Genomic DNA, 22,991 nt, shown 5'->3' on the forward strand with positions numbered 1-22,991 from the left:
CTGGAAAATGTGCTTGTACTTACTTGCACCATCTCAAGTTCCAAGAGCCAAAAATATATACATGCTCATGAAGGAGAATTTCCTTTCTGATTTTAGAACAGTCTGAAAATGGGGTGAAAAAATGAAAAAGAAGGGGGAGCTTACAAATAACAAAAATGTATATCCCAAATGAAAATTAGAATTTCTATGGAACGAGTAGCAGTAACAATAGTAGACAAAAGATAGAATGTAGATGTTAAGAAGATGTCTACAAGGGAAGCACAAGACTCCACAGGCTCTTGCTACTAAAACATAGACTCAAGGTTTACCATCTGTAATATTCTGCTGCCAAGTACATCTATGCCACTAGTACTGTCTAAAATGAGGATATATATTAAGAAATCACCAAAAAGGACTGCATAGCAGAAACTTTTCTGATATCAAGGGATCAACCTAACTACAATTATATACAGGTGCCAATTTCCTCTGGAGTAAACTAGCACACTGGGCCTCATGTACCAGTTAGATAATCCAAACCAGCCCTTATTACATAACTTATCTAAAATATTGGACTCTACATTTTGGCTCTGCAGAACTGAGAGAAGAAATGTATAAATAGGATAGTGATATTGCCTTTGTCTATGGGAATTCTTGAGTCTAATAAAAAAAGTCTGGGAAAAATCTAACTCCATGATTACACTTGGGCACATAGGTGATTAATATGAATGAAGTAACAACCATAAATACAATCATAACCACAAGAACAACAGTAATTCAAATTTTTTCACTTCACAGATGTTCTTAGAATGCTTTGTTGGTATCTTGCAGGTGCTGTCCCCAAGCCTCAGGTGTCATTCCATAATCTCAGGTGATGCAAAGGCAAACACCACACTCTCCTCTGTTCAATGTCTGCCATCCCTGTCTTTTTGGCCTCTGACTCTTCCCTATACTACTATCTGTGCACTTGAGATCTTCACTGACATAGCTGGGCTCTGTATTTATTGATAAGAATATCTCCTTTCTCTTAGACTAGGCATGACCAAAAGGTTAATCTGGGTTCAAAGATCAATGACAATGACCACTCAGTTTTCATTCAAGATCAATTTTATTTATTGTACAAACAAACATGGGTTACATTCCAGACAAACAGATATAAGTGAGTAGACTTATGCCCTGGTGCCTCCTTGGCCCTTCACAGGATGCAAAACAAATCCTGCCAGCAGGAAGTGGCAGTTTGCAGAGGTGGCAGGTGGCAGAAGTGGCTGGTTGTTCTTTGAGCTGGCTTGGACTTGTCTGGCATGCACAGGCCCTGGCACAGCAAAACATTCAGGGAATAAGAGTGTTGCACAAAAGATTTTACCAACTTTGTCACATTAAGCAGCATTCAAGGATTTGCTGACCACCACTTAAGCAAATTTTGTGTTATGCTATAGCAGTGAACTTACTTGTTCTATTTCTAAACAAAACATTGGGTTCACACACAGGCCTGGACAAAGCTTCTCACTTCTGGACTATTTACTGATCTTCTTATTCTCAAAGAAAGCAAGATGAATGATGCGTCATACCATGGCTATGGCGTGTGACTCTTCTAGACCTGGATAGTTAGTGTCCCAATATTTAACTGATTTTGAGGGGGACTGAAAATATGCCATCAGTTCTTCCTTCTATCATCCCCATCACTACCATACACATAATGACATAATCATGTCACAGTATGTCCTCAGAATCACTATTTCTAGCTGAGTGTATACTAAGGCTTTATATCTAGGTCAGTCCATTGTACCTGTGTCTCCTCTACACCCTCCTTCACCATGCCTACCTTGAGGAATTCAGCAAGTGATCATTCACACAAGTTAAGGATTTTAGCTTTCTCTGCCATAAAGATTATTGCTAAAATACATACCATACAACAAACCAACCCATTTCCCACAAATCTTATTGTCTGACTTCTCGCAGAATACATAATGACTTTTATTGTGTCTCTTCCTTCCGTGTTTCTCTTTCCTAACTGAACTTTGTTCTTTATCCAGGCCTTCTTCCAATCCTGACACATTTTAAAACCTTTAGCATTTCTGCCTATAATATTCGGGTGTTCTTCTTTTCCTATCTTTACTTAATAAGTCCCACACAAATATTTTCCCCATAATCACAATGTTTTCTTTTCCCTTTGCTCAAGAACTGAGTTATGAGCTCCAAATGAGGTCTGAAAAAATTTGGATAAACTCTACATTGGCTAAGTTTTAGTCATTTGCACTGCTAATAAAGATGACAATTCAACATGCTGAAGACAACTTCCTCCTTCATAAAGGGGCTAACACAGAGGGCAATACTGTTCTTGTTTCTGATTCTTGATCACAAGAATTGCTTTAGGCAATTACAATAATGTCTCCTCTGACACATATTATTATTCAAGTGAGACAGAGAAAGAATATGTCCTATGTCACACAGCCAGGTGGTGACAGCTGACGTAGCATCAGCACACTGTGTTCCCTCTAATTTCTTCATTCATCTCTAGGTGGCAGTAAATCTGGTCCTGAATACTGACTTTGACACTCTGCTTTCTCCACATCCTTCCTGTCACTTCCTTTGAGACTACTTCAGATTCTTCCCTTAGCTTCTATTTCTCCATTTGTAAAATTGGGTTGATGAGGATATCTTCCTTCAGTAGCTTTGACAATAAAAATGGGATCATCACGCATCCTCCTTAGCCCCATGAGTAAGCTCCCAGTAAGTGAGGTTGCCATCATTATTGTATATTTAAGGTGATCTACCCATTTGAAAAACCCTAGTCACAGAGCCTCAGTTGCTTTTCTTTTTGGGTGAATGATCACTTGCTGAATTCATCAAGCAAGCTCTTTAACATTTACCTTCCTTTATTATGCTGGAGCATTTCTAATGTAGGAGGCTTTTGTGGCTTCTCACTATGACTGCTTTGTTTGTTCAAAACTTATACAGGCTGAGTATCCTTTATCTGAAATGCTTGGGTCAGAAGTGTTTTGAGTTTCAACTGTTTTCAGATTTTGGAATATTTGCTTATATGTAATGAGATATCTTGGGAATGGGACCCACGTCTAAACACAAAATTCATTTACGTTTCATACACACTTAGCCATATACATGTAACCTGAAGGTAATCTTTAAACAATATTTTAAATACTTTTATGCATGAAACTAAGTTTTGAATGTGTTTTGACTGTGACCCATCACATGAGGTAAGATGTGTGGAATTTTCCACTTATGGCATCATGTCAGCACTCAGAACATTTTGGATTTTGGAGAATTTCAGATTTTGGATTTTCAGAGTAGGTGTGTTCAATTTGTATATATGGGTCAGATTCAGTTGTCTCCTTTAATCCTTGGCTGAAGGAAGCACTAAAGACTTTGGGGCCTCAATCTCCCATATGCAGTGACACTCTCAAAGCCATTGACTCAGCTTCTCACCTGAGTTTCCTTCCAGTAAGCCACAGATAGAAGTCATAGATGATGGTAGGGGCCTGGTGGCTGATGGCATTCCAGTACTGGGTTGTGAAGTTGCTGGTGGTGAAATCAGCATATGGCCTCCTAAAAGCTCTCTCAAATGGAATTGGAATTTCAAAGGTTGGCAAGACCTGGAATCCTGGGGAAAAAAAGAGAGAGAGTGTTAGAGGAGAATAGGAGGATATAAACCATCATAGTGGAAGGTATTTGTAATGGGTCACAGCAATAAAGACAAAGGATTTGCTGTGTAGAGTCAAGAATCAATTTCTGAGAACAATATAAACATTTTTATGCTAAGCAAGTGGTTATCTGCAAAATGAAACAATGTGAATGGGTTAAGAATTGGATCCTTTATTTGAAACATCTACTCTAAAACAAATTCCTGGGGAAATGCACGTAATCATATAAGGGGGTACTGTTCAGAAAAAACATAAATCTGCATTTAATTCTAAGGTTATCTAGTCTATTCTGAAAGCCCCAAGGCAGAGGCTAGAAACTTTATTTCCCTGGCTGGACCATTACTTTCAGAACCATTTAGAAAGTTTCTTAACATTTTATTTCAATCTTTATTAAAAGTTTAACTAAAAAATTCTAAAGGCAATATTTTCTTGTGTTAGTTTACTTTCAATATTTCTCTGGGAATATGGCAGACTCAGTTGTCCACTCTGCTATCCAGGGTTTTATTCATAATAGTGTCTTTTTATAGAGTAAGCTTAATTAAGAACTTTTTACATACATTTGTGAATTCAGTAGTTCTTTCAAAAAGATATTCATTTGAATTCAATTTTATTTAAGGTATGTAGGTTTTTGCAAAGCATATGCCTAAGCTCATTATTCAATTATGATGTCAGTTATTACAGTAATATGATTATTGCCCTACTTTAAAAATGCCAGCTAAAAATCTATCTGAAAAATATAGCTCCTCTTCAGAGAAGATTCTCAAGAATCATCTGGTCCATAGGGATTTATACTTTAAAAAGATGGTGGTAAATTAAAAAGTTATGTACAGGTTGATAGCATAAGAGATTCTGATCTCCACACTGACATTCTGATCTATATATCCATATACTTGTTCAACGTTTCCAACTGGAGGTGTAATAGACATTCACATTTAACAGCTCTAAAGTGGGCCTCCTGATACACCCACTACTAATGACCCCCTTCCCAATGCATACACAAACTTGCTGTTTCACCAATCTTCTACCTCTGACCAAATGGTAATTCAATTTGTTTAGTAGTTCAGCCAAAAACTTTGGGGTTATCCTTGATTCTTCTCTTTAACAACCCACACACAATTGAACAAAATCTATCAGCTCTCTGTTTGAAAAATACCCAGAATCATGGTCTGCAAGGCCTTGCACTCTCTGCATCCTCTCTCTCTGCCCACCACTCTGACTTCATCTCTTACCGCTCTCCCTCTCAGTGCTTCTGCTGCGACCATACTGGCCTCCTTGCTGTCCTTGAATATGATTAAAGAACTTTAGCACTTACTGTTTCTTCAACTTGGAATATTTCATCCACATGTTCTTCTGATTTGCCCTCTCATTTATTTCAGGTCTCTACTAAGAAGACACCTTATCGGAGAGACTTTCTTTGGCCATCACATATCAAATAGCAGCCTTCCCACAACACTATTTACTTCTTTAATCTCCTTTATTTTTCTGCACTCAACCATATCTGATGTATATTTCTCCTAAGATTTAAATACCAGAATGAAATTTTGTGTGCATTGTTTGAACTTATACGGTACCTTAAAGAGTGGCTGACTCAGTGACTAATAAACAGTTTTTGACTAAATGAACGAATAAATATCTCAGCAACATACAATTACTTTCCTTTTCCTAAATCTATGTCAATCCTTCCTTTAGTCATTTCAAATATATTTATTTAGCATTTAACACTTGCCAGGCACTGTGGTAGATGCTGAGGTAAAAAAAATTACTTATGACATATTCCTTGTCTTTAAAGAATTGGCAATCTGGTGGGAGATGTGGACAATTCATGATTACAATACTTTGCCTGAGTATTCTGCTAGAGGCCAGGACAATAAGCTCTGGAGGAATACAAAAGAAGCATCTAGCTCTGTCTGGGTGCCAGGAAGGGGAGGGGTGGGGCTGGGTTAGGAAGGCTTTCTGAGAAAGCTGTCCATATGGTGATCGCAGGCGTTTACTAAAATGTTCACTGTTCTAACCACTGTATGAAGCACTTTATCTCCCTACATTCTCCAAAGAGCTCCCTAGAATAGAATAATTATTATTCTCATTCACAGATAAAAAAATTGATATACAGGGAGAAACTGAGAGACTTTTTCAAACTGATACAACTAATAAGCAGTGGAATCTACTGAATGGTGGGACGCATCCCAGCATATAACAGCTATGTGAGCACGGATTTCTGTTTAGTGATACATCCTCAGCACCAAGAATAATGCCTATTTAATGAATACAGGAGTGAGTGAATGAGCTAGGATTTGAATCCAAGTCTATCAGATCCCAAAGCCCAAGACTTTTAACCATGAAGCTACCGTCTTTCTGATGTGATGGACAAGTAGAAACTCATGCACATGTAGAAAATGTAATTTGGCAATTGAAAACTGCACTCTACATCCTCATAGGTCAAAGAAGAAATTCAAATGAAAACTGTTTAAGGATTAGAGAATAATGATAACATAAACATTATACAATAAAATGTGTGGGATACAGCCAAAGTGGCATTTGAGGGAAATACAAGCCATGAATGCATGTATTAGACAAGCCGAATATTTGTGGGCTATATTTCTAAGTTAAAGAGAAGAAAAACATAATCAAAGAAAACAGGAGGAAGGGGAAAAAAGAGATAAGGCAATACATCTATGCAACAGAAAACACAGCAGCGTAATAAAGAGTCAATAGGCTGGGCTCAGTGGCTCATGCCTGTAATCCCAGCACTTTTGGAGACCGAGGTGGGTGGATCACCTGAGGTCGGGAGTTCGAGACCAGCCTGACCAACATGGAGAAACCCCATCTCTACTAAAAACACAAAATTAGCCAGGCGTGGTGGCGCATGTCTGTAATCCCAGCTACTCTACTCAGGAGGTTGAGGCAGGCGAACTGCTTGAACCCAGGAGGCAAGGTTGTGGTGAGCCAAGATCATGCCATTGTACTCCAACCTGGGCAACAAGAGCGAGACTCCATCAAAAAAGAAAAGAAAGAGAAGAAAAGAGAAAAGAAGAGAAGAGAAGAGAAGAGAAGAGAAGAGAAGAGAAGAGAAGAGAAGTCAATAAAGCCAGAAGTAGTTGGTCCTTTGAAAAAAAGAAATAAAGTAGACCCTTTAGAGACTAGCTAAGAAAAGATAAGACACACAAATATTATGAATTAAAACAGAAGCATAATTACAGATATAGTTTAGGACAAAAATATTAATATAATATGAAAACAATGTAAATACATTTTAAAACAGATAAAATCTTAGAAAAAGAGACAAATATAACTAAAACTGATTCCAGCAGAAAATGAAGCCTGCAAAATTCTTTAACTATTAAAGACTGAAGCAATAAAAAATGTTCTCACCAAAAATTATAAATCCAGATAATTTAAAGGTGCTTTTCCCAAGTTTTGGAGAAACAGATTACTCCACTATTACACTTTCACTCCACTAAGCATTTTCAGAGAATAGAAAAAACAAGGGAACTATATGATTAGCAAATTGAATTAAACAAAATATAAAAAAAGATAACACGGCATGACCAAGTTGGGTTTATCCTAAAAATGGCAGGAGAGTTTAATATTTGAAGTCTTCTGCTTAAAATTAGCAGCAAGACAACAATATGCACTATTGCCATTTGTATTCACCATTATAGTAGAAGTTCAACAAGAAGGCTGGGCGTGGTGGCTCACGCCTGTAATCCCAGCACTTTGAGAGGCCAAGGCAGGCAGATCATGAGATCAGGAGATCGAGACCATCCTGGCTAACATGGTGAAACCCTGTCTCTACTAAAAATACAAAAAATTAGCCAGGTGTGGTGGCAGACGCCTGTAGTCCCAGCTACTCAGGAGGCTGAGGCAGGAGAATGGCGTGAATGAACCCAGGAGGCAGAGCTTGCATTGAGCCGAGATGGTGCCATCAACAAGAAAAATAAAGACCTAAGGCTTGAAAAAATGGGGAGAATACTGGTATTTTTGCAGATTAAGTAACTGTCTACATAGGAAATCAAGAGGAAATTTTATACAATTTCTAGCAATAAGTTTAGCAAGATAGCTGAATATAAGGTCAATATACAAAAATCAATTGCATTTGACATCATCCACAAACAATTAAAAAATATATTTTTACAAAAGACATTTAAATTAGTAAAAAAAAAAAAAAAAAAGCATCAATTACCTAGGCCCTAGGTATAAATCTGATAAAAGATGCTTAAGACCTATATGCAGGAGATTAAAAACTCTTCTTAAGGGACACTAAAGGAGACAATTCTATGGAGAGATAGCCCATGTTCACCCACCCAGCTATCACTCCTTGTAATATCACTGAGACTATATATGCTCAACCTCCTGTTAACATGGCTACTGCTCCTAGTAGGAAGCATTTTTATCCCTCCTAAGAGTCCCCGATAGGAAACACAAATGAGTTTAATTTGAATGCAACATCAAATTAATTAGTAATAGCTTCCAGAAATGCTGTGTTAGAAGGGAATCCAGAACAGAGCCTTGGCACAGGGATAACCAATGTCATATCAGCCTACAATGTTTGCTATAGGTGTGAGAAACTGTAGAGCCACAGTGTCCAGCTGTCCTGCAATAGAACTCTCAGTGTGGTACCATGGCTTCCCATTGGAATATGAAGAGCCAGTGTCATCTATGTAACAGGTACAGAAGGGGTGTGTTCGCAGGTACTAAGAAATCCTACAGAATAGCAAAATTCCCTATTTTTATCTTCTGCCATCATTAGATGTTTAAGTTGTACTCAAATTGATTTCCATGGTTTTTGTACATTGAACAGATTAAATCCCTTACCTTCAGACAAATTAATCATTTGTATAGTACAGGGTTTCTCAAAGAGCATTTCCCCAAGTATCAAGAATCATCTAGATGCTTATTAAAAATATAGTTTCCTCAGCATCACCCAAGACCTTGGTCCCAGGGTCTAAGGAATCTGGATGTTGTTTTATTCTCCCATAGTGATTCCTATTCACTTTTACAAATCACCAGTAGAGTAGTTAATGCACACCCAAGAGAGGCAAGTTGCATAAATTAATGGTCAGTATTACAGACGCAATCAGGAAGGAATAAGATCACTCGACTTTTCTAAGTCCCATTGGTCACTGATCATGTCACATTCTCAGTGATGTATCAAGAAGGGAAGGGGTGTGTACAGGACCCACTGCCCCAGCAGGGAGGAGTATTTCAGCATTTTATCACTGAGATTCTTTATAATTGCCAACTTTTGCTTTATTTCATCACTGTTTTTTAAAATCTTTATAACCAATGGACCCCCTACTGCTTACAATCATGTATGTGTTCCCAATGACTCCTTTCCTTGGTAACCACAGTACCTTCTAGTTAATTACCACAGATTTACAATTTCTCATTATTTTGTCTCTTTATGTACTTTCTGTCTTTCTCCCCATGTAGGCTCTAAGCTCCATGACACACTTTGTCTATTTTTTCTCTGTGTCAGACACTAGTAATTATGCAGATACATGGCTAAAGTACTTACCCATTTTGCCCCAATTGCAGGGATTGAGGTTACCAGATGTACAGCGGTAGACTAACATTGACTTAGGTCTGGAAAATGAAATAAAAATTAAATAAATACAACAGAATGGAAAACTAATGAAAGAAAAATAAGGGAGACAGAGTTGTTTCCATAATTCATCTGATTAAGGCAACCTATGCAAGAAGGCTTTTGTATTTTTTTCTTTCTTTGGGTTAATAAGCAAACTGGAAGAAGAGTAGCAAAAGGCTGTGTGTGGGGGGGTGCGTGTGTGTGTGAAAGACATGTGTTAAATAGGAGTGACATATTATGAAGCACATATGTGTGAGTTCACATAAGAAAAATTTAATTCTGTTTACCACTTACTAACGCAGCCAAATGTATGAACAACCTGTTTTTCTTTTTTTCCTTTGTACCAGGAAACTTCCCCACACATAGTGATTGAACACTTTTGGCATTAACCAGAGTTCAACTAAAAAAAAATATTCTCTCATTTCATCCAGTTCTATCTCCTTTGCCCTAAAAAAGAAGGCAGAATGTTAAACTACCAATAGAAAGAAAAGCCTTTTGGTTATCAAGAATTTTATGGTTAAGTGATTTAAATGTTTTATTACTTTGTGAGTAGCCAAGTACTAAACTGTATTTTGAAAACAACTCAACATATATATGATGGCATATTAGGAACTCTATAAAATATTGAAATGAACACCCTCTCACATTTGGGGTCTTATACAATGAAATGCCTATATTTGGAAAATGTGCCTAATAGATGAACCCTCCCTCTCATGAAATCTTTGAAAGCCCACTTGAGCATCCACACCTGTGAACTGCAGCACACCATCCTCCAGCTAGCGGGAGATTAATGGCTGTATCAACCGGAATTGGAATTTAGTCTGCCACAGCCATTGGAGTAGTTTTTATGGCCAGAAGAAACCCTTTCCCAGCCTGCACAGGAAAAAGAACATAAAATGTGAAACCAGGTCTTAAGTAACAACTGGGGCTAAAGTATGTATCATCAAACTGATTATACTAGTGCAATAAGTGAAGACAGCTAACATCGATCCATCGCTTACCAGGTTCCTACACTAAGTCTGACTTCGTCAGCCTATCCTAGCTTCTCAGCCAAGGTCACCTTCAGCATTTTCTTGAACTACTAGTGTTCCTCACGTTCCTTTAGGGAATAAAATTCCTCATATTTGTGAGAGGTTAATAAACTTAGTTAATTACCAAACACCAAGAATACACCTTCACATTTTAAAAATTAATTAATAAGACACATTAAGAATTAAGGTTACACAAATTTCCCATTAATGTTTACCATTTCCTTGATGATTTTGTTTTCTGCTAGGGTTTATTAACCCACAAGCAATAGTAGGCACTGAAAGTTTAAGAAATTTTATTTGAAAAAAAAATTAATTGGTGAAATTCCACAATTAATAAGACAAAAACTTTTTTGGCTTAGAAAAATGGTCTTATTATTTACTTTTTATTCAGAATCTCAGTTCACCTCACAGATCACTAATGTTATATAGATACAGGAGTTGGGAATTATTTACATTAATAATTTGTTGAGTTTATGAAGTTGATTCTTTCTGCTTTGCATGTTTCCCACTTTGATCTGAAATGATTAGCTTTCTTACCTTACTCAATTCTCTTTTCTTATAACTAGCTCCCCTTCTTTTGGACGTAAGAAACCAATTTAGAACATTTTTAAAAATGTAAATAAATATGCATCTTTGCATATAATGAAAACCGCTTTGGGATCATGTTAAAATAATGATGTTCTAAGTCACCAAACGTTCACCCCAACTGAACTTTTTTAGGAGAAAGAGTTGAAGGCAGGTGGGAAACAGAAAGAAAGGGGCTGCTGGAAAAATCTGAAGTTCGAAGGAAGGTCTTTGTCACTATCATAATTCATTGTTTTATATTTGTATTTTAATTCATGTTGAATCTAGCTCTGGGAGGAATAGAGACAGAGTCTGAAGCGCAGTTCAAATCCCTAATAAGATTTAAACTCATTTAGATCACTGATTTCCTACTCACTGTACAAAAAAGTAAAGTGGCATTTAGGCCCTAAATGCCTCAGTGTGAGCTGTGAACCCCACAGCTCTACCGGATCCATCTGGACTTCAGGGAGATGCGCACTAAGGGCTGTTTACCTAGAGGAGCCACGTTTCTCCTTGTAAGACATTATTGAAAAGGCGTTGCTGGCACATGTGTACCCATGTAACAAACCTGCACGTTGTACACATGTACCCTAGAACTTATAGTAATAATAATAAAAGAAAAGGCCTTGCCTATATTCACTGATGTTTGTATTTGAAAAATTTGCTCCAATATTGGTAGTTCTCTTTCTTGTATTCATTAAGAATTTTTGATGTATACCTGCTTTCCATACACACACGTAAACTCGTATGTGTTTTATAATAACGAATTTAATAATCTTTGAAGATATTATTTTTACTGCATCCTCAATTCACTGCACTAATTCACGCAATTATAAACTGCAGAAAGGAAGAAATACCCCCATCTTGCGATAAACAAAGCAAAATCCTTGGCAGAACCATGCCCCCCTGCCCGCACCCCGACCAGCCCACCCGGGCAGCCACTCACCGGTGTGAGTCGTCCTAGCTCCCGGCCATGTGGCCAAGTGAATCCATCCTGCCGTCCGTCTCCACTTTCGCCAGCCGGTACCGTGAGCACCGCCTGCAGGAGGGCTGACCCCGCACGAGGGGCACCCACTAGTACCTCAACACGTGGCGTGCGGGACTTCATTTGGTCCACAGGGCTGGACGGCCTGGGGCCGAGGACACCCCGAAGCCCCCGCGACCCCGCCGTCTGCGTCTTGCTATCCAAACACTGCACGCAGCTGCCCTATGGCACCCCAGTGAATGGCCTGGTGTGGGTCCCAGCTGCTGCGACCGGAGCTGGACCCGCCGCGGATGGCCCGCCGGTTTCTTTTCTTTTCTTTTTTGATGGAACCTTGCTCTGTCGCCCAGGCTGGAGTGCAGTGGCGTGACCTCCGCTCACTGCAAGCTCCGCCTCCTGGGTTCACGCCATTCGCCTGCCTCAGCCTCCCAAGTAGCTTGGACTACAGGCGCCCGCCACCTCGCCCGGCTAGTGTATATATATATGTGTGTGTGTGTGTGTGTGTGTGTGTGTGTGTGTGTGTGTGTGTGTGTGTGTGTGTGTGTTTGTGTTTTTACGGTGTGTGTGCGTGTTTTTTTGTTTGTTTGTTTGTTTTTTTACGGTTTCACCGCGTTAGCCAGGATGGTCTCGATTTCCCGACCCCGTGATCCGCCCGCCTCAGCCTCCCAAAGTGCTAGGATTACAGGCCTGAGCCACCGCGCCTGGCCTGCTAAACCGCTTTCTACTGGCGCTGCCGAGCCGCCTGGTCAAGGCCCGGCCCCCTGAAGCGGACAGCGGCGGCCAGGACGGCGCACCCGGGTTCACCCATGGACCTCGCGGCCTCAAACACGAGGGCGCCCCGGGCCGGCGGCTTCATGCATGCGAAGTCCCGGGTCACCCCTGCCGCCCCCGACACCCGCCCCTCAGCCCCTACTGGCCCGCGCCCCTCCTGCCCGCTGCCCTTCCGTGGCGGGGGCTTAGGACACCCAACCCGGCCTTTATGAGGCGCCCCCCAGCTCCCGGCTCCCCAACCCCCACCGCTGCCCGTTTTCGGTAGCTTTGGCGCCGCCGCCACAGCCCTGGGCCTAGGCCTGGCACCCCCAGTCGCCCGCGGTCTCCTCGTGGTGGCGCCGGCGTCCCGGCTGGAGCTGCTGGAGGCCAAGCCCAAGAGTGGCGGCCGCTCCTGGCCTGGGAAAGGTACCACCATGTATGCCTGTGAGGCTAGGGCAAGCCCCACAGCAAGAGATCTCACCCGAAGGCACATCCGCGCAGCACACAAGTGACAAGCCGAACCACTGCCACTGGGATGGATGCAGCGGGAAGCTGCTCACTCAGACAAGCTATGGCTCTGCCACCCCAAGCACAGGGGCCACTGGCCATTTCAGGGCCACTGGTGCCACCGCGCCTTCTCGCGCTCCGCCCACCTTGCCCTGCACAGGAAGCGGCACATGCAGCCCAGACGCCCCCGCCCACCTGTGCAAGGCCCCCTCCCAAACTGTGACCGGTATTTATTGCACCCAGAGAAGCGGGCAGGGCACAGTGTGGCTACAGAGGGTCTGAAGACGACGCCACCGCCCCAGCCCCCATCTGTGACTGAAGGCCAGGTGGGAAAAGACCACTATTTGCCTTGATGAGTTCTGTTTCTCAAAATGGTGCAATAATTAAGTGGCATCTTCCCTCCCACCCCACCAGGTCATAAGGCTTGATGTCCTACGAGAAATAAGGGCCTTAACTGGTACTGTCTGTGACATTTTTTATAATATTGTACAAAACTGTGACAAATATTGCATTACTGTATATAGAGCGGCAGGTGGGCATTTTTTGGGCTACTTGCTTCATTTTTATAAGACTTTTGCTGGTTTTATTTTTAAGTTTAAAAAAGTTTTTTTTTTTTTTTTTTTTTTTTTTGAGACGGAGTCTCCTTCTGTCGCCCAGGCTGGAGTGCAGTGGCCAGATCTCAGCTCACTGCAAGCTCCGCCTCCCAGGTTTACGCCATTCTCCTGCCTCAGCCTCCCGAGTAGCTGGGACTACAGGCGCCCGCCACCTCGCCCGGCTAGTTTTTTGTATTTTTTAGTAGAGACGGGGTTTCACCATGTTAGCCAGGATGGTCTCGATCTCCTGACCTCGTGATCCGCCCATCTCGGCCTCCCAAAGTGCTGGGATTACAGGCTTGAGCCACCGCGCCCGGCAAAAGTTTTTTTTTTTAAAAAAAAGAGAAAAGAAAAATCCTTAATTCTCAAAGACTTTTCAAAATAGAACTCTTAAATAGTAATTGATAGCGCTTTACCTGTTTTCCTGATAAAAAAAAATCTAAAAGAATAAAAATAATTTCATCCTGCCTTCATATTATAACCAGAATAGTTGAAATAATATGCTTCAATTGATAGTAAAGTAGCATTTACGTTTTTGGATCAATGAAGCTAAGCCAGCACTAAGAATTCTGTTACTATTCCTCCACTACATTTCAGAGTTATTTCTTCATCCCTATACATACCGTAATAATGAGTCGGCTAGGTCCATTTAGATTATCAACCCAACCCTAAAAGAAAGAAGATTTCCATTGGTTACACATTTTAGAAAATTGTTGTTATCTTGGAACATCTGCAGTCTAATCTCAATAAATTTCAAACAAGGGCACTGAGACCCCAGCTAATAGAACTATCTAATTCAGTATTATTAAGATCCCAAAGATCAATGGCAAAGCATTGGCTATTTTGTGCACTTTGTCCAATAATTAAAATTTGGCCAGGATTGTTGTTCATAGCAGGAGCCATGAATGGTTTTGCAGCGTTTTGTGACATCTTAAGGGCTACGGTGGACCTTGTCCTTATATCATGATCTGCTAAGCAATTCGCCAACCATACTTCTCCACCTCAGTCCTGATTTTAGCCTCCTTAGGAGAACATTGAAAACATGATTGGTAATAATGTGTGTTGACTTGCTTAAAGATGTTACAGGAAAGATTATGCTTAAGAGTAGTTAGAGGGAAATGTCTTTTTGAGTTTGTTTCCTAAGCCCCAAGCCATTCAGCTGACCTTATTATGTCTCTTTACCTTACAGTATAAAAGTTGAAATGTGTATAATGGGAGACAAGAGATATGGGAGGAGAAGATGAAGGGACTAATATTAATTGAGCCTTTTCAGTAGGGACCCACCTTTTACTAGAGTCTGAGCACTCCTCTCCTCACACATTGTCTCATTAAACCAACTCTCCAAAGTAGTATCTGTCCTGTTTTATGGAAAGAACAACTCAAAAATGTCGCATTGCCAGTAAGTGGTGGAGCTGGAATTTATCTGCCCCCAAAGCTTCACAGACCTGCTTTGAAGAAGACAGTATAATTCAAAGTACTTTCAGAAGGACACAGCAGTATACTGAGGTTAAAAAAAATTACTATTCCCAAACTGAGATCCTTCTGTGAGCTTTGTAACTCTTGTTTACCCTGGCAGTTAGTTGCAATACTATCAAGTTGGCCATCAAGAACATTCTGGTCTGTTTAAGCTATAGTGGGAAAGCCAAGATATAAAAACATCACCCATGGGAATTTTGAGACTAGAGTAGTTAGAAGCTAATTTAAGATCTCCATCCAACTCTAAGATAGTCAGGGTAACTGCCAGAAAGAGCCTCATGATCCCAAAGTGGGATTTTGCCCTAGTATAATGGGTTCATATTTGATTGGCTGCATTTAGCTATAAATCCTGAGGAGAAGAAGAAAGACATCAGAAAATAATTGGGCTAGAAAAACCTTAGTTTGAAAGCAAAACACAGAATCCAGGTAAGTGGGCTTACTGGGAAAGGCTTATGCCACGTTGCTCCCACAATGGAGGGCCTTATGATGGCGATGGTTAGGCTCCTGCTCTCCTGCTGCACCACCATTTCTCCCAAGGCCTTGGTGTAGGTGTAAGTATTGGGCCAATCTCTGATCCGCTTGGGTGTGATCTCGTCAATAACAGCGTTGTCTGTACATAAAAGGTAGTCAGAGTAAAATGAATTCTAGCAACATGTGTTAGACAATAGACCAAAAGGAAAATGTGAGACACAGTCAAACAAAACTTCCACCCTTTAGCCATGGTTCTGGAATTCAGAACACTCACATGATACCAAGTTTGAGTGCATACCTGCTTAAAGCATACATGAGTTCTTTTCACTGCTAAGCCCAATCTTATCAGTCAAATCCTGTGCCCTCCCATCCAGACAGGTAGGTAGATAGATGGATAGAATCAATAGCAATGCCACTTTATTACTACTACTAGTGTAGGGCTATTAGTACTACTTTATTAGTACTACTTTAGTGCTACTTTTACTTTACCAGTAGTGATTATTCTGTAGTAGTACTAATTTGAGGTAATTACATACAACCTCTTTACTTCCTCTCCAACAAGCTCATAAGTACATTCATTGCACACATTTTTGAGTCCCAGTCATTCTCCCAGTAGTGTGCTGGATGCTGTGTTCAGGGAGTTTGAGGCTCTCATCCAAGGTGTTTCAGTGGCAGCCCTGTTCAGTGTTGTCCCATAGAAACCCAGTGCAGTGATCCTGAAGACTTTAGCTTTACATTTTAAAAATTTCATTCAAGGCAAATCAAATCAAAGTGACTACTTTTGGCAGACTGACGATCTGTTTTACCAATACTATGTAATGCATTTTGAAGGTCTGTTTAGAGCCTGTGATAATAACTTGGTAATTATTTCCAGAGATTTTCAACGAATTCTGAAGTCTGTCAAGTGGGGTGATTATAGCACTCTGAAACAGCTTCAAAATCATGAATATTGAATACTCCTACTTTCAAGATGACATGTATCATGAATAACTGAGTTACCATAGCATCAGCCTAATCTTTCTTAAAAATATGTCAGAACCAGCCGGGCACAGTGGCTCACACCTGTAATCCCAGCACTTTGGGAGGCCACGGCGGGCAGATCATGAGGTCGGGAGATTGAGACCATTCTAGCCAACGTGGTGAAACCCCGTCTCTACTAAAAATACAAAAATTAGCTGGGCATGGTGGTGTGTGCCCATAATCCCAGCTATTCAGGAGGCTGAGGCAGGAGAATCACTTGAACCAGGGAGCAGAGGTTGCAGTGAGCAGAGATTGTGCCACTGCACTCCAGCCTGGTGACAGAGCAAGACTCCATCTCAAAAAAAAAAGTCAGAACCATTTGATTGATAACCCCAAAATCTATCTACAGCTCTCTAAGAGAGCAAAAAAATTAGTCAATTAAATATGTAACATTTATTCTAGCTCAGATCTATGTGGTTAAATTATTAACATAACATAGCTTTTTAAAAATTAAGCTGTTGGAATATGCTAGTGTGATTTTGCTGATCAATGTGGTACATTTATTTCTATTTTATACAACAGAACATAACTATACTATTTCGATTGTAGAAAATCTTCAGTGTTACCACCTTGCTGACATGACAAATTTTTGAACAACTAACATGTTCATGAGGTTAAGACTTATTCAGAATCACAACTCTCAGTATTAATCCTCATTTGATCCTGGGGGAGAACTTGGGCATTGACCATTATGTTTCCATTTTTCTTGCTTTGCTTCTGAGTGTTGAGTGTGTTCTGGATACTCAAATGCCTTTTCATTTAAATTGAATAGAGAAAGATTGAGAGGTTCTAGAATTAAAAACAACTTAAACTACACAGAAATATCAAGGATATTTTAATTATATGGTCACCTAGAGGCTGGGAAAGAGTGTAGGATGCTGCAGACACCTCTCCATCTTCACAATAATCCTACCTCATTCCATTTCTGGGTCAACAGTGGATTGACTGACCTAAGACTATTTTCCCTCAACTGCAAAAATAGAGAGTTTATAAAAACCAGGTCTTGAGGGAATACAGCTTCATTTCACTACAGCTGTAAAGAAAAAATTCCTAGAAAACATCAGAGCCCAACAATGTGCTGGGATTGTATGTCACATGGCTAGTATTGGTTGCTGTCATTAATGTTGGGGTACATGGAAAGGATAATACTTGCAGGAATGGGAGCCTCATAAAGCTTAGTGAGTTTGCTTGTATTAGAAAATGTTGGATTTTTTTTGTTGTTGTTCTTGTTGTTTGTTGTTTGTTGTTTGTTGTTGTTGTTGCTGTTTTGAAACGAGGCCTCACTCTTGTCACCCAGGCTGGAGTGCAGTGGTGAAATCTCATCTCACTGCAATCTCCACTTCCCAGGTTCAAGCAATTCTCCTGCCTCAGCCTCCTGAGTAGCTGGGATTACAGGCGCCCACCAGCACACCCGGCTAATTTTTGTACTTTTAGTAGAGACGGGGTTTCACCATGTTGGCCAGGCTAGTCTCGAACTCCTGACCTTAGGTAAGCTGCCCGCCTTGGCCTCCCAAAGTACTGGGATTACAGGCATGAAAAAATTTTGGTTTTATAGATTTCTAACAATGCACATGGAAGAAATTTTAATATTCTATAGATGGCTTACCTCTGCTACTCTTAGCTACACCTGTATTCCACTGTTTTATCTTATTCTAATTCTACTTGTGAAAATGGCAATAATTATATTCATTGTAAATTTTCAGGCTATTATGAGGGTAAACAGAAATATTCACAACTGCATTTAAGCTCTTTGATAAAACAAAATGAGCCAATAAACCTAAGGCGTTCCCATTTTTAAATAAAACAACCGGAGAGCATCATATGTCTGTATAGGTAATAGTTGGTTTTAAAATGTCATTTCTGGCCACATGTAGTAGCTCAAACCTGTAATCCCAGCAGTTTGAGAGGCCAAGGAAGGAGGATCGCTTGAGTCCAAGAGTTTGAGACCAGCCTGGGCAACATAATAAGACCCAGTCTCTACAAAAAAAGTTTTAAAGATTAGTTGGGCATGGTGGTGTGCACCTGTAGTCCCAGCTACTCAGGAGGCTGAGGCAGGAGGATTGCTTGAGCCTGGGAGTTGAAGGCTGCAGGGAGCTATAATTGCATCACCATACTCCAGCCTGGGTGACAGAGTGAGACCCTGTCTCAAAATGAATGAGTGAATGAATGAATGAATGAAACAAATAAAAATAAAGTATCATTTGTAATACAGCCAAAGAGATCATCTGCTAGCTCATTGAGCCACTTCCAAGGTTCAGACAGGAGATTAGTGTAAACATGCACATGCACTGGTTGGGCAATGCCCTTCTCAGGACTTTCACTCAACTCAGGGTTGCTGCTGTTATTCTCAATTTATTTTAAACACAGTAAATAAGTTAGTATGGATGAAAAACACTATGTAAACCAAAATACATGTCTGAAATTAATCTAAATGTTCTTCAGTACACTCAGGAAGATATTTTGACCCATGGATCTCAAATTCTAAACTTGAATTGCTTCAGAAGAAGCACAAAGTCATTGAAAATTTCAGAAAGCAATATGTGTATATCTACATGTGTACACACATAGACACATACACAGTTTCTTCTAAAGATGACTCTCAATTTTGGTTTCAAACTTATTGAATCAACATGATGATATCATTAATAGTTACATTATTTATGCATTTATGGATTGAAATACCAAGAAGCATACGTACTTCCCCTCCCCCATGTTCCAATTTTCTTATGCAACAAGTTGGCAAGCCTAGACGTTCATCAGGAAATCTGTTAGAGAGTAAGTACTGGACACACTGTCTTATGATAACATTTGCTCTCTTTCTCCAGTCGGGATTATATAATTCAGTTGACTGTTGTAGTTATCAAGTTGCATTTGCTTATGTGTCTGTCTCCCCATTGGACAGTGAATCCAGGAGAGTAGGGATTATGATTTTTATCTCTGTGTCTAATCATTTTTCTGCCCCCAGGAGCCAGCTGCCTTATTCAGTAAACGGATGCTCTTCGACACTGTAATCTTGATTGGTCAATTTCTGTACTATATAAGGTTTTGGGAAGCAGAGATGGACAATGATGAGACAGAGTGGATGAACTCAAAAGAAGATGAGGTTGTAGGGAGAATGCAGGAAAGGAAGGAAGGGGGTATCTTTGTAGAGCAGGTAGCAAAATTGGAAGTCAAAGTGTCCAGTGGCAGTGGTGATAAGTGTTGACCAACCTCAGTTTGATGAAGGTGGCGGGAAAGTCAATTTAAACTTTTCACTGGGAAGCAAGGTATTTCTGAGTCTAATGCTTATGGAGAATTGGCCTCTGTATTTCCCTCCAGACTTTTATGAAGCACCCAGCCTGGCCCAAACATAAGCCAGATGCTGAATGGCCTGCCAATGGCCTGCCTATGTGAAAATTATTCAGTTTGATTAAGAAAAATTTCATCATATTCTGGTTTGTATATTAAGCCTGCTAACATCAAAGTACACAGAATTTTCATTTTTATGTCAGCTACTTAGCTGTCATTTTGAAGCTGTGCAATTATTAAATTAAATTAAATCACAGCCTGGGCACAATGGCTCACGCCTGTAATCCCAACACTTTGGCCGAGGTCAGGAGTTGGAGTCCAGCCTCGCCAACATGGCGAAATCCTATCTCTACTAAAAATAAAAAATTAGTCAGGCATGGTGGCGGGCACCTGTAATCCCAGCTACTCAGGAGGCTGATGCAGGAGAATCGCTTGAACCCAGGAGGCAGAGGTTGCAGTGAGCTGAGATCATGCATTGCACTCCAGCCTGGGCAACAAGAGCAAGACTCAATCTCAAACAAACAAACAAAAAGCACAAGTGCTAGCATCAGCTTTCACCATTCCCCTAGAAGAGATCAGCTTTTTTGGTGTTAACAACGTGTTCTATAGCACGAAGGCAAGACTACTGTCCACTGTCTGACCTCCTTTCATATCTCCCAGAGGGCTGTGATGAGGGCCACTGCTGCTGGCTGTGGGGGTCTCCATTCCCCTGCCTCTCACCCCTGTACCCTCAGGGCACACGAACCTTTCCTTTTTTACGTGGCAGACTAGCTGTGGCTTCTGGTGGCCATGTCGCTTCAGAAGTGTGGTTTTTAGTAGGTACAGATATACTAGGATCTGTCATTCAATTAAAGCTTCTAGGAACTGAAAGACAGCAGGAGATAAAGAGAGCAGGAGAAAGAGGAAGCATGGGTATTAGAAGATAAATGATCTTCATTTCAAATGAAGACTGCTCAGTGAAAAATCTCCTTAAGGCACTATTTCCCAAACTTGCCTGTTCATGAGTGTGAATTACACAGGGACCCTGGGAAAAATCCAGGTCCCTTGGTGCCATTTTAGAACCACTAAATACATCTGCAGAGGTAAGAGTCTGGATAATCTGTGTTTTCAACATGCCCTGGAAATTCCAACAGTCAGGGAAATTGGGGAATCACTAATTTAAAAGAAGTTCGCTCCATCAACTTAAGTCATTAAGATTTGAATATATCAGGATTAGCTCTCAAAAACACATGGCTTCTTGGAGTAAAAATTTCAATAGAATTGAATTTTAAAATTATTAAACCCCCTAATGCTATCCCTCCCCTAGCGCCCCACCCACTGACAGGTTCCAGTGTGTGATGTTCCCCTCCCTGTGCCCATTTGTTCTCATTGTTCAACTCCCACTTACCAGTGAGAACATGTGGTGTTTGGTTTTCTGTTCCTGTGTTAGTTTGCTGAGAATGATGGCTTCCAGCTTCATCCATGTCCCTGCAAAGGACATGAACTCATGCTTTTGTATGGCTGCAGAGTATTCCATGGTATATATGTGCCACATTTTCTTTACCCAGTCTATCACTGATGGGGATTTGGGTTGGTTCCAAGTCTTTGCTATTGGGAACAGTGCTGCAATAAACATACGTGCACATGTGTCTTTTAGTAGAATGATTTGTAATCCTTTGGGTATATACCCAGTAATGGGATTGCTGGGTCAAATTGTATTTCTGGTTCTAGATCCTTGAGGAATCGCCACACCGTCTTGCACAACGGTTGAACTCATTCACACTCCCACCAACAGCGTGAAAGCGTTCCTATTTCTCCACATCCTAATGTAGCACCGAATGTCGATGACAGGTTGATGGGTGCAGCAAACTACCCTGTCCTGTGTATACCTATGTAACAAACCTGCACATTCTCCACATATGTCCCAGAACTTAAAAGTATAATAATAATAAAAAAGATTGAAAATTTAAAATGCTAATACAAAATTAGGCTTTAATTATTTGCAGAATACATTGTATTTTCAATGTGAAAAACAAAGGGTTATTGCATGTATTATCAATAAAGTTACATAGTTTCTCATAAAAATAACATTAAAAATGGAAAATTCTAAAAGAAAAATAATTAAATTCCTTTAGGACTATTTAAATATCTATCTGTCAATTTTAACATGAAAATTATCTTACATTTATACATCCCACATTCTAATAAGGACTAATTGACATGAATTATGATCAGTAAAGAAATACGTGTATGCGTGTCTGTATACTTATAGGTATATATCTGTTCCTGTAAAAATATCTCTTTTAGAGTCAGAAAATCTGTTTGGTCCCAGTTCTCACTAAAGATACTTAATAAACTCAATAAACTTTACTCTTAATGAGGCAAGAATGAGAACACAGGCGCCAGCAATGAGCTGGGGTTCCTCTGGCACAGGCTTCAGAGATCCTACCTTTAACATCCTCCTTTCATTCATTTGAGCCTGATAAGAGAGGAGTCTCTTGGGAGAGGAACAAGTATATACCTTGGGATCAGACAGCCCATGGTCAAAGTTGAACTCCACCACTGTTCAGCTGTGTGACTTTAGGCAAGTGACTTTCCCTCTCTGATCCTCATGATCATTTTTGGTAAAAACAGCACAGTGACAGGTCTATGAAGATTGGAGGAGCTGAAATAAAAATGTGTGTCTTAGTTTGAGTTTCCTGGAAGTAGATCCTGAGGCAAAGATTCAAGTATAAAAATTTTATCTGGAGATGACTCTAGGACAGCAATTATGCTGCCAGTTCTTCCTTAGGGTACTAATTGCAGGAAACACTAGTACAGGAGTGGAGAACTGAAACAGGAATGGAATGCAGCAGTTAAAGGGACCTTCATCAAGAAAGTTTCCACTGTGGTCAGTCAGGACTCAGCCCTGCCGGGTACCTCTGAGACACAGCATAGAACATGTGTCTCAGAGTCATCCTACCCAGAGCAAGGGAATTTGGGTATTTATCCACTCTTACCTACCAGTCACTTCTCAGGGCTTCTTCCAAGGGCATGATTCCTCCAGAATGCCCTGCCTGCACTGCAAGAATGAGACCTGGAGGGTCAACGGCAAGGGCCCTGACAGCACTT

The 22,991-nt window shown here is 40.5% G+C and overlaps 1 pseudogene; it reads right to left on the reverse strand.

Annotated features, from left to right (window-relative positions):
- Positions 1 to 1,145: 1,145 nt before the first annotated feature.
- On the reverse strand, positions 1,146 to 21,465 carry LOC135964889 (fatty acyl-CoA reductase 2-like; annotated as a pseudogene).
- Between the last annotated feature and the right edge of the window lie 1,526 nt (positions 21,466 to 22,991).

The sequence above is a fragment of the Macaca fascicularis genome, chromosome 9, assembly GCF_037993035.2.
Source record: "Macaca fascicularis isolate 582-1 chromosome 9, T2T-MFA8v1.1".
In the NCBI taxonomy this organism is placed as follows: domain Eukaryota; kingdom Metazoa; phylum Chordata; class Mammalia; order Primates; family Cercopithecidae; genus Macaca; species Macaca fascicularis.